Raw genomic sequence first — 13816 nt, forward strand, 5'->3', positions numbered from 1 at the left:
AAGTCAAGTATAATGATTATCGTACTATAATGCTAATGTTGAAACAAGCAATAAATAACTCAACTTTATACGATAACTTGTTTGACTTCAACAGTAGGCTGTTTCAGCGGCGCATACGGCATAAACGTATTCGGCGTAAGAAACTATTGACCTAGACTTATGACTTTTTTTCATTATGCTTTATATAATGGTCTCGTATAATGTTAAATCTCTATTACGACATGATACCGATAAGATTACCGCGGTATGCTATCCATCGATACGTTATATCACATTCTTCTCTCTCTCTCTCTCTCTCTCCCCTCCCTTCTCTCTTGTCTCTCTCTCCGTCACCGTCTCTAGCGAATTAAGCAATTACGATGGCAAGCACCTTCCGAAGAAAGGAAGGGCATCGAGGGGAATTGCTGTCACGCGCAATTGTGATCTTAATTGTATCCGGAAAATCGACACGTGACTAAGGTGAAGACGACGATCGTCGAATACCGCACGGATGTTGAAGCGACAAACTTCGGCACGATCCTTCTCTCACGTACGGGAGGATGACAACGACGGCGCGACGGCGCCGCGGCGGGTGGAGATAAACCGTGACGTCATCCCCGAGTGTCATTAGAATAATTACCATCCGACGTCTACCTGTCTCTCCCCGTCTTGTCTACACTGTACGCGCTAAGTTGCAGAGCGGAGTTTTCGCAAAATTTTCCACACACGCATTACATGCAAGCATATGTATATCCAAAACAGACCTTGTATCTTCGTGCTCTTTGCTACAGATAATCGCAAGAAAAGTTGTCAACAAAGTTGAAATATCTGTATCTCATATATTTACGCTGTTTCTGCATGCATGCGATATATCTATCCAGCGTATCCGGCACAACAAACTGTTTAATTGAACGAACTTTAATCAGATCCAAAAGTAGCGAATATAATATTTTGCTTCGATAAATTCATGCTATTTTCTTACGCACGTCGAATGAAAATGTTTCCGGATTTTTTACTCTATTGAAGTATCCTATTGTGTGTGATCACGTTCCGCATTGAAAAGTTTCTCGTAAATTAAATTTCGAATATAAATGGATATAAATAGATAGCAGATTTTCTCTTTTGCAAAATCATTTTATTTCATCAGAAACCTCATTTTTGTGGTTGAATCGCGAATTTTAACAGTAAGATATTGAAATATGAAAAAAATACAATTTTAAATACATCAAAGAATATATTCGCAAAATGTCCGTTAAATACTAACTAAATATTAGTCATTGTGGGATATTTTAAGTATACATATAACTTGACATCACATATACGCTTTTATCTCTCAAGTCATCAAAATTTCTTCTAAGAAATTCACATCCTGCTTTTAACAAAATTAATTTATATTATAATTACATTACAATTAATTGCAATCATAATTCTGTTCTTAAGAAAAATGGATTTATTCTATAACTAAAATATGTATAAAAAGTAGTCTGAAATGTACACTTGTTTTATTAAATTGACTAATAACAATAAAAATAATCATAACTATACTAGAAGTGTCTATTTTCAGACATTACAAAATTTTTCAAACGGTTAAGCTTAAATTTAAATTCTCACAACACGCAAAACATCAATGAGAATCGCTATCGTCACCAAATCAATGATGAAAGAGCCTCGATTTTTCGGTGAGATTTAGAAAGTGAGAGAATAAGCCCTTTCTTTTAAAATTTAAACTTTTTAATGCGGAACGTGATCACACACAATAGGATACTTCAATAGAGTAAGAAATCCGGAAACATTTTCATTCGACGTGCGTAAGAAAATAGCATGAATTTATATCGAAAAGGCTTGTTCTATAATTCTCACCAAAATATCGAGTGAAATTATCTGGTGGAAAATAGCAATACTGAGATTTTACGTACCGCGAGAGGTTGAAGTCCGAACGTTTGAAAAAATTGATAATGCTATAAAAGGTAGGAATTTTTAATAATTGTGATTAATATTATTTTTATATTATTTTATATTATTTTTATATTGTGATTAGTATATTCAATATAATGAGTATATATTCCATATTGTTTCCTTATTTTAGTTATAAAACAAATTTATTTTTCTTATCTAAAAACAGAATTTACAGCACAGTTATGTACATTATTATTAACATTGTGATTATCGATGTCATTTTCGCCAATCGATCCTATTAAAACTCAACAAATGCTGTTTGTGAAATTGCAGGAAATTGTAATTTCCTACGTTAACACACCGTTCAAGTTGGCGGACGGATCTCGAGAGCTTCACCAAGGAACAAGATGCCGTCTTGCGGTCGCACTGCCGGTCTTGCTGATGTCGGTGCGCATCACAGCGACTTCGGGTAAATTGACGGGATGCAGTGTGGGTGACCGATATACATATATATGTACGGTGTACAATGTGACGAGCGTTAGCCGAAATGGTCGACATGTCTTGCGACAAAGTCCCGGCCAAAGTTATTCTCGACGGTGGCGGCTATTCGCCCGCTCCAGTCTACTCATCACCCCCTCCCCTCCGACTAGATAAGCACGGACACTCGGCGGATTCCGGAAACTTCACCCCGCGCAGCAGTGATATTCAGCCACCCCACCCGAGCGAGTTCCGGCAAGTAATCGCTAATTAATTGCATTCTGTAATCAGCAGGGGTCGCACTCGCTCGCGTTTCCATACGACACGATGAAACTCTTGTCCGTTCGCCGTTCGGTGCGTGCATATAGTATTATCGGTATGGATAAAAAATAGCCGAGGCTCCAGGTATCCTCCCGGCCGAGGGAAGGATGCGCAGCAGGGTTAGTAACGTTTTATTGAAGAATAACAAATATTTCGAGAACACGCTGCGGGTTTATATAAGCACGCGGCCGGTGCTCTCGAGCGCTTGATTCGATTGCTAAATATTTTTCTATCAATTGTTTCAGCGTTTTCCCGTGGCGGATGAACCGCCGAATGGTATTTTTACGAAAATACCGCGCCACCGTCGCGCGCGCGGCACGCTCGCGCCTTACGGCAGATCCATCAAGCGCGGATATAACAAATAAATTATCGCGAAGCTGTCAGCGTGCACCATCGTGAATAATATATGACGTCAAACTAATATGAAGGATAATATATGGAACGAAACTTCATTCGTTATTCATTTGTATAATAAATTTTTCATAAGAGCGCCGGAAAATATGCAACAATATATATTTAAATGTATCACTTGTATTAACGGTACAATACTGTTCAATTGATGTTTAAAATGTATACAATTAGATATTTATTTGTGCTAAATATTAAAAGCCAAAAATATACAATGAGAAAAAAAATTGTTAAAAAACGCAAAATTTATTTTATCTTACCAAAATATTTAGTCCAATACGTTCAACTAAACGTTACTACGATAACATAAAATAATTTGTTACATATTCTAAACAAAATACTATTTTTTAACTAAATTATTTTGTTTCAACAAAAATTTAACTCAACCGTTCGATTAAAAATACTGCACATTATTTATTATCTCCATCAGTATCGTTTAGTCAGTTTGATACTTGGAATTTGAACAAATATGTATATTATTTGGATAACTATAAATAGCATGCAAACACAAATAAATACTATTAATATTTCGAACAAAATAATTTAATTGAGTTGATTTAGTTAATTTTTGATTACAAAATTAATATAAATAAACTATACTTTTCTTTGTGCAACTAAAGAATTATTGAATCGACCATTGGATCAAACAACTATACAAATTTAGTTCGTACAATAAATTTTTTTTTAGTATACAAATTATATTGTAATTCTCCTAAATTTTTAGATAAATTTTACTCTCTTTTATGATATAATCATAATCATAAATTTTCATAAAATAGCGATTAAAAATCAAGTAAAAATAATTAAATTCTCATGACGTATCGTAAGAAACACATATTTAATTCCTGATGTAAAAATAGAAGAAATTTTCGCGAGACATCACCACAACTATATCGATTCATCCTTTTTCTTTCGTTTCCCTTCTTCTTCTTCTTCTTTTTTCGGGCCAGTAAGAATCCACTATTGGGAGGAAACGCAATACACAAACTCCCGGGCAGATCGTTGGTAATTGGCCTGACTTCATCTTCCTCCCTTAGCTTCGGTCCACCATTTTTCGCCATTTGTGCGTGGCGATAGAAGAACATTGAGCGGTGGCAACGCACACGAATACGCGTGGACGAACAACCCCTCTGCGCCACTTTCGCACACACGCAAAGGTGGAAACGAAGCGGCGCTGTTTAATTCATGAATCAGTGGGATCGCGTGGGCGCGGAAGATCGTCTACAAATTGCTTCGTTTAACCGCGTCCCGGGTCTGTAGGAATATTTCGGATCCGGATTCGTTTGCCTGGGAAGTTAAGATGTTAATTCTAAATCTTTATTCGTGACACGTAACTCCGAAATTGATCAATGAGGACTATCGAAAAAAATTTTTTTATTTCAATACGAAGGTATGACATGCTGTTTTTACACTGAGAATAAACAATTGGTAACATTTATTGGAAATTACAATATAATCGTCAAGTTGATTTTATTAATTTGATAAAACTTTGCATATTTATATAACAATAAACGAAAATTAGAGCAAATTTTGAAGCAGTTCAATATTTGACTACAGTCAAATATTTCACAATGATTGTTGACCGTGTTAAAAGTTAGACTGCATGATTGTTGACCGTGTTAAAAGTTAGACTGCATGAAAATAAATACAAATAAATGCAAAATTATATTTCGATTTCTATAAGAAAAATATTCTATATATATATGTATATACGAGAAATGTTTCACGTACATAATTTATTACTAAATGCAATTTTTATATCAGACGAGTAATGACTTCGATAAAGCTTATCCCTTTTCAATGTCATCTTACTATCTCATTCTCGAAGTTGTAGATAAAGACACGAGTGGTCAGACGAGGGCGATTCACGGATTTTGGAGCCGATAAAATCACGCTACGACCTATATCCTTGTAAAGGACAGGCTGAGCCGCGTCTATCATTTCCTCCCTTTTTCAGCATCCTTGGCAACGGGTCCCTTCATAAAACTTAATAAGCTGAAGAACGCCGGCTGCGTCGATCCCGAGGAAATTGTGGCGAGCCACCGCGCCCTCCACGCGCCAGGCTTTTATACCACCGTTCCACGCGGGTTGGGGTATTACGAGTCACGTATACCTACACACACATACGTATCTTTACACGAGCACGCGCGCACAAATATCTCTTACAACGACCGCGCGGTTATTCGCGCGCAGCGAAAGGGTGACACGCGTAAAAGGACCCTCCTTTACTGCAAATCCACTTCCGCGATCATCTTGGGAGAAAGGTGTTACAAGATATTTCCGGTATTACGTGTTACGCGCTCACGATGTTACGACACTCTAACTCTCCTCTCTCGGTTTCGTACATAAAAAATATTTTACTTCCTTGTATTTTAATTCCGGAGTTCGCTTTATTTAATGCTGAAAGATGTGACTTAAAAGAATATTTAAATAAAATTCTAAAAAACATAACTTTAACAAAAAAAATTAACATAAAAAATATATATATTCATTTAAACATAAAATTACAAAAGTTATTATTAAAAAGTAATTTCGAATAAAAAACAGCCATGAACAACAAAGGTTTCAGAAAAATAGAAAATTTTGTAGAAAAGATTCGACCAACAAAATAAAGATAAAATAGAGCTATCCACAGACCAGAGTAAGTAGAAAGGAATGTTTCAATCTTTTCAGAAAAATATTGAGGAAAGATCGTTTTAATCGTTAACAAAGAATATTACCCCAATAAATCTATTACAATATTTTTAATTAACAAACTTGCAAACTACCAGGAGGACATAATTACTATAGGGCACAATTATATCGAAATCTGCAGTCTTGAGCAGCTCCATTCTAAACTAACGGCTTCGATATTTGTTGAAAATGTACATATATCCGCATACAGGCATACAAACGCGCACCGATCTCACACGTGTTACTCCACGTGTATACAGTTTAGCCGTGGTAATATCTCGAAATCCATTAGCACCGTTTCCGCGGACCGCAATCTTGATAATTCCATGTGGACTCGGGGCTCGAGAGTGCGGGCTAGCAGGAATCAACGCCGAATGCGGAATACACATCGACCAGATGAATGCCCGGGTGAGCGCGAGAGGGGTAGATCGGAAGGACAGCACGGGGGATGAAGAGGCCAGCGGAGAACGCGGAGTCGGGAGAGAAAGGGTGAGACAGAGACACTGCAGGAAGAGGCTGAGAAAGAAAGACAGGAGAGACGGGGAGAGAGAGAGAGAGAGAGAGAGAGAGAGAGAGTAACCGAGAGACGAATGACTCCCTGGGGAAATTTAGGTGCGACCTCCATGTATCACCGAACCCGCCGTAAGTAGGTACGTAACCGACGTACCTACGTACGCCGCATACGTGCTGGGCGCGCGATTGTGTACGCGAGCGGATCTCGCGAACAAGCGCGTGCCGCGCGGCTGGAGCGTGTCTTTTACGAAAAGACCCTGAGACGAGGGGCAGTGAGAGACAGAGCTGGGCGCGCTCTTCTCGTCGGGCGCACAGTTCGCGAAATAATTAAGGAGGTTCTCCAGCTGAAAAAAGTGGAGGGGAGTTACATGATTTGTCCAGCTTTTTAACATAGAAAAGGAAAGGAAAAGAAAGCCACTGCCATCTTATAAAAAATAAATAATAAATACAATTTGAGCAATAAAACTACAGTTTGTTATTAAAAAAATACCTTCTTTATAATAAAAATAAATATTTATGTGGAAAAATTTGACATTTATTACAAAATTATTTGTAATAATAATTTGAATGTAATTTAGATGTTAATAATTCTGATGAAAACGTGGCTGCATTTAATTTGTTTAGTAATTAGTAATATTTAGAAAGTCGAAACTGATAAACGAAAATGCAGAAATGTTACAGAAAAAATATAAAGGTCGATTTATTACCGATAAACAATTAAAGAAAAAAATACATCCGTGTTTTTGATAAAAACAAAAAACCTAGAGATTATATGTCATGCCATATAAATTGACGTTGCCACGATTTCATTAGTATAATATCATTATCTAAATAGATTTGAATAATTCATGAACATTTTACACTCTTATACGAAAATAATACGATCAAAATTTATCTTCTTAATTCCGAAATATTCTTTAAACTTTACTCTTTCATATGGATATAACTTTTTAATTTTCTTATATTTTGTTTACAAAAAATTATTTAAAACTTTCTTTCTCATAAGGATTTAAGCTATTTTAGAGAATTATTTAAAGAAAATAAAAAAATTTGAAAAAATTTAGAAGTGCCTAAATAATAATTATAAATTTATTCTTAAAATTTGATCAAGTTTTTATATTATGTGAAAAGACTGGAGAACCTCCTTAAGATGATGCTGGAAGGTCGGAATTACCGACACATTGCAGTCGTAAAGATTTCTCCGAAATGACAGAACGGAATTGAAAGCCTTTTTACAGGATTGAAGTAGACATAAAATGTATTGGAGGGACGAAAGAATTTGTAGTCAAAACGAAAAAAATTTTAAAAATTACATTTTTTCGGACCGTACAGCTGTCACTTGACGTAAACATTTCATTAGTATAGAAGTTCTGTAGCTCATATGTACAAAATGCTTACGTCCCCCGAATCGGATTATATGAACAAGTAATACAAAGCCTTTTAAGCTATGATTGAAAGCCTAAGAAAAAAGAAATCCTTACGACTGCATATTATGGTTATTCGTTTAGCTAAGATAAAGACAGCAAAAATGCTTCTAGCAGTAAGTGCGGGATTTTGCAACAGATGGCACTTCAATAAGTTAGATAAGGACATTACACGTGTTTGAGTGAGACAAAAGATATTGTAAGAAGTTCCTTTATAAATACCACTGAAACTGAAGAGTCTGTTTTATTGAACTCGTGCAAATTTTTCCGACCTTCCAACATCGCCTTAAGAAAAAAGAAAAGACAATCGATCATTTTTCGAGTGTTTTGACTTTTGAAAGATGAAAAAGACAGTTGGCGCTACTGAAAATCCTTGATAAAGAAAAGATTATGTGCGTGCTTTTTTTTGAAGACCTTAATCAAAAAAAGAAATCACGAGAGGGGATCTTGACGAAAAAAAAATTTGGCACGTGACTCTTTTCGTAAAGGGACTTTGCGAAGAGCTACTTGCAAGGAAGAGGAATATATGCGTGGAAGGTGAAACAATCACTTTCACGAAAAATGAGAAGAAAAAGAAAAAAAATGAAGTTTTTTTTAGCATTTCATACTGATCCGTTGTCTAAAACTTTTTTATTTTGCTACACCAACGTAATTGATGTTTGACTAATGGTCGCGAAAAATCCAGATAATATTTTCCAAAGTCAATCCCAGTCGTCGCCTCCAAAACTCTCTTTTTTTTTCACAAAGTGAGAAAATTCGACGGATTGCAGACGGCGGAACGAATACCGACGGCGGAATGGTAATAAAATCGATGCCCCGGATCTGCTCCCGGTTTGTAATTGAATCAAATTAATCACCTGCCCCCGAGTTACCTCCGAAGTCCGCGCCCCGCAAACCGTCGACTCATCCGCCGCCATCCCCAATTAATAGCGATCGGAGCTGGCAAACGGCGATGGGCGGACAGACGGTGAGGAGGGGGAAGGGGGAGGGGGTGAGGAGCGGAACACAGGTGCGAGGGTCATCTCGGCGTTTCGTTGGAACTTCATAAAACGAATCCAATTACCGGCGACCGTTTGTCAAAGACTCAAAGCCACCAAAAAGTTTTGGTCCCGCTCGCGGAAATGACGTCGTCTGTCAGGCGTGTTTTCGGGTCGTCGTTCGACGCTGTCGATGGGTGGAAAATAAACGGGTGGAAAGCCGGCGAAACTGGCCACACGAGTTGACACCCGGGGCCGAAATCGCGCGTGAAATCGCGCCACGCGAGGATTAACCGCGACAGGATTAAGCGCCGGGTCGGGTTCAAACAGCAAATTAATTATACTTTAAATCGAATAAGATTCACGAAAAAAAAGCTTACTCTGTGAACGCTCGCTGACATACAAAATATTAATGATATTTTATAATTATGATTAAAAATTTCGTTCAGTTTTGTTTCAGAAAAATGAAACTATACACATTTATATATAAATTTACATTATTTTAATTATTACCTTTATTATTTTTCTTACGCAAATATTTACATTTACTGTTATTCATTTGCGCTAATATATAATCGTAATATATTATCATTCATTTTCCATTATAATTCGCACAAAAAAAATAAAAGTTAGAAAAGTCACGCTTTACAACTCTATTCGAAATATTTGAAACTTGTCGCGAAGCAGTGTACTATGTGCATGAAAACAAATCCGCATGTGTTGTTTTAAGTCTTTATTGTAAACGTGAATTTTTTTTCAAGCGAACGCAAAAGTCTCGCGTATGTCGTCCGATGAAATATGAAGTGTCGCATTGTTCACCAGTGTTCTTCGGCGGCGTAGGGTTGCAAAATTATGACTCGCTGGCGATATGCGCGCGCGCACAGACCCGATAATTACAGGCCGTGTTTGAAAAATTATGAAGCCGATGATACTGAGATGCAAATCTCCCGTGAATTATGAACACCGCGGCCGCCTTACGTTTTTATAAAACGATCCACCACGACACACGTGTGCGTCCCGACGCTGCAGCGCGCACACGTGAGATCGCATTCGATATGAACCTTTATACGCACGTATCGGCTGCAGCGATTCCGTACGTGATATGGATGTTCCGAGTCCATATTTTAAAGTCGTGACCTGCTATATGTGACGTTTATTTTTTTTATCTCAGCGCACAATCAGAAAGATATACATGTAATAGAAAAAGATTTGATAAGAGAGAAGTGGTAAAAGAAAGATTTGGCGAGAGAAGCCGAGAAAGAGTGATTAAAAAATCGCCCGTTTATTGGCCCTCGATTTTAAGACTAAACTGTGTGCCAAATGATATCTTATAATGTGACATTAATTATAAAGAAGTTTCAAGTTGAAGTGACAATTGTTATCAGAGCTAGAAAGGGGGGGGGGGATGAAATCAAAGTTAATTCATTATGGAATTATCACAAATCTGCGAGGTCTGGTATTTTACGAAGATTAATTTAGCAGACAAAGGTTGATCGCAGTTTTACGTAAATGACGCTCGTTTTGGACGTAAAAAAATCGAGTTATCGCGCAAAGAGACGTAATAAGTGATCCCTCTCCAGCTGTGACAACAATTGTCACCTCAACCTGAAACTTATCTGTGATTGATATCTCATTATAAAGTACCATTTGGCACAAAGTTCAGTCCTAAAATTGAGAGCCCAAAAAAAAACGGGCGAAAAACACTTTTCACGCAGGAAAAGTTAAAAAGGACATTTGACCATTCTTATTTAGTAAAATTTAGTTTTGTAAATTAAAATTTTTTCCTTATTGGACAATGATAAAATACGCGTAACGTTGTCCAATCCGGATAATCAACAAATTCTCAATTTTCCCAAGGTTGATTATATCAATTCCTTAGTCCATACAATACCTTTCTACCCTCTAAATTTTTAATGGCCTCTTAAAGGCAATTTGTTTTTATCACCGTCTATTTACACTGTAGATTGTTGTAAATGTACTTCAACTTTTAATGAGCTGTTAAAAATTAATGGGCTATTACATTAACATTTCTTAACGTGGGTTTATGGAAAAGATTGACAATTCTGCCAGCAATGTATAAAAATTATCGTGTAAAATCTGTCATTCTTAAAATATCGTACACTGATTAGAAAAAAATGCAAAGATGTTTCCGTCAATCCACACATGTGTTATGCATGAGTGCACGCATATGTGTCGAAATGTACGTAGCTATACATGATGGCCAAAATAAATATCATGGAAAAATACTGTGACCGAAATTAAATGCGCATAAAGTTAAAATCGAGAAAAATCATTTTTGCAATTTAATTTCTCTACAGAGATACGCGCAACTATGGTATATTAATTTTAAAAAAAGTGTATTTATATTTATTTTCATATTTATGCTTATAATTCATCTTTGTAGAATCTGTCTCTCGCACCACCGATTTTATAAGCATCCTACATTAATATTTCGCATAATCGAGCATCCAATATATTCCCCGATTATGCGACACGTCGCAACAATTTGCGGCTAACAAAAGACTGGAAAATTATGATAGCGTTCGTGAACGTTCGCGTCGCCAATATACAGTTTCAATGCTGTTAATCCTTGATCGAGAAGTATATTAAAATTGAAAAAAGCGAGTTATTTATATTTTCAATTATTTGAAATACTCGCGCACGCTGCTAATTGAATTAAATTAATTAAACTCAAAATAAGCGTACCTAATAAAATACAAATATTTGCGTAAAATTCAACAAGTGCGTAAAAAGTAGCAACACGTTAGAGAGAGAGAGAGAGAGAGAGAGAGAGAGAGAGAGAGAGAGACAAAGGATACAAAGACATTATATGTCTGTTAATTATATGGCAATTAATCAATGACGCAGTTTTTCACAAAAACAATTTGATTAACCCTTTTATCCCGTTCGGATTATAGCTAGACTTAATTTTCTTTCTCTTCTCACAAATATTTCTTTGGAAAATAAAAATGGTATCGGGAAACAATCGGGTCTAATATAGCGCTCGCGCACACTGGAGGATGTAGGAGACATAAAAGCGTCATGCCATTTCGTCTAAAGTTCTCATATAAAAGCGCCCCTCCCCCCTCACCCGTTCTGGTCAGCGAATTACAATCGGCACAGTTTCCTTTCAACGTTTCCAATCCGAGAGCGAAAGGGTGGTTTCCTTAAAGGCCTGTTTTGAACCCAGCTACAGAGCATGGTCGAAGGAAGAAACCTTTCACGTGTGCTGGCTCTGTTTCCGTCATACGTCTTCTAGAATTTAACATCCCAATTCCAGAATTTCGATATAATTGAACAGAATATCAATTCTTTTTAAAAGTTTCCAATAAATATATGTTTTAAAAAAGAGTTTAAAGGATTACGCCACCGACCACCCTTGAGATTTTAAAACAATACCTAAAATTTGGGATTTTTTGTGGGTAAATGAATGACATTTAAAAATCTGCTTACAGAACATTATTGTTCATATATAAGAAACTAAAAAAATATTTTTTTATTTTTCTTATGTTTAAAATGACGGCGCACTGACCTACACTTGCGAAATCACTTTTTTTCTGTTGGTATACAGGATTCCAGGTACACGGTTTGACAAAACACAAAGAATTTTCATTACATTTACTACATATTAAAGACTAATGAAATACGTAGGGATTTTTCAAAATATTGATTTTATTCAAAATGGCAGCTATTTTACAAAAAACATGTTCTGGCGAAAATTACGCATTTTTTGTGAAATAGCTGTCATTTTGAAAAAAATCAATATTTTGAAAAACGCCCACGTACTTCATTACTTCATTAGTATGTAGATAATAAAAATTCTTTGTGTTTTGTTCTACGTAAAACCGTGGGCCTGGAATCTTGTACACTAATGTACACCGATTTGAAACTACAGAAAAAAGGGATTCCGTAAATAGGCCAGTGCGCCGCCAATTTGAACAAAAAAAAATATTTTTTTTACTTTCCTATATATATTGTCACACGCTCGGCGAGGTTCGAAGTTTGCACGAGCGCGGATCAAAACGGAAAGGGAGAAATCGTGAACGATTTCGGGAGGGAAGATGGTAGCCCTCGGTATTTTGTCCCTCCGGCGACCGACACGGAGTAGCGACGCGAAAATTGAGCGCCAGACGTGCTCTATGGTCACTCGCGAAACGCAAAGTTCGTACAATAGCGCGAAAAATACACTTGCGCGCAACAATACTTGAAACCCACAGACGTATGCCACTCCCAAGGTCGATCGCGCGAGGACCGGCTAGCTCTGTCTAACGGCAAAGGGGCAGGGCGAACTGAGGGCGAGTTAGGCGACGGACGATAGGATGATGCGGGACAGGCGAAAGAATTCGTATTTCAGAATTAAAATAATAATATCGTTTAATAACCGCGTGGCAAGGCGGTAAGAAACAGCTGGAAACAAAATATCAATTAGATAATAACCAAAAAAAAAAGAGAAAAGAAAAGAAACTGACTTGGCGTTATTAAACGCAAGTAATCCAGCAGAAAAGATAAGTTCCGGTGTAAGAAAAAAAAAACAGTAACGAAATCCGACCGGTAGATGAGAACGCGATCGGAACGAGACGGCACTATATAACAATAAAAAATGTCTCTCGGTACGACGCGAGTACTGAGTTCATACAACGGCAAGCGCGACCAATAACCTCGATCATAGGCTCGCAAGTCGGACACACGTACGAAGACGAAAAACGGACAGAAAATTACTTAAACCAATCCGCGGTGGAATCGCACGCAATACTACAATGCAATACGATGATAAGTATTCGCGATCTCGAGTACCCGCGCACTTACGCTAAGGCTCGCACACTCGTGCGCGAGGGCTTTGCGGCGTGTTCCCGGTGACGATCTCCGGGTGGCTCGATACGCGACTCACTTTCGGTAGCCCACGGCAAGTTCCGGTGGGAACCCTCGCACTTGAGGACGAAAGCCAACGCGAAAACTCGACAAATTACGCGTCGCCAGAAAGGGCGCACTCTAACACTAAATATGGCGTGTTCGTCCGCAGAATGCGAGTATGCTCCCCGGTCTGCTCGTGGCTTTACAACGTGAAACAGAGAGTCACCTCACCGGCACGATCTCCTTCTTGACGTCCTTGATCAAAGAGTCCGGGCCGGCAGCCTCTCGTCCTCCCTG

Source organism: Wasmannia auropunctata, unplaced genomic scaffold (genome assembly GCF_000956235.1).
Source record: "Wasmannia auropunctata unplaced genomic scaffold, wasmannia.A_1.0 LD336103.1, whole genome shotgun sequence".
Taxonomy (NCBI): domain Eukaryota; kingdom Metazoa; phylum Arthropoda; class Insecta; order Hymenoptera; family Formicidae; genus Wasmannia; species Wasmannia auropunctata.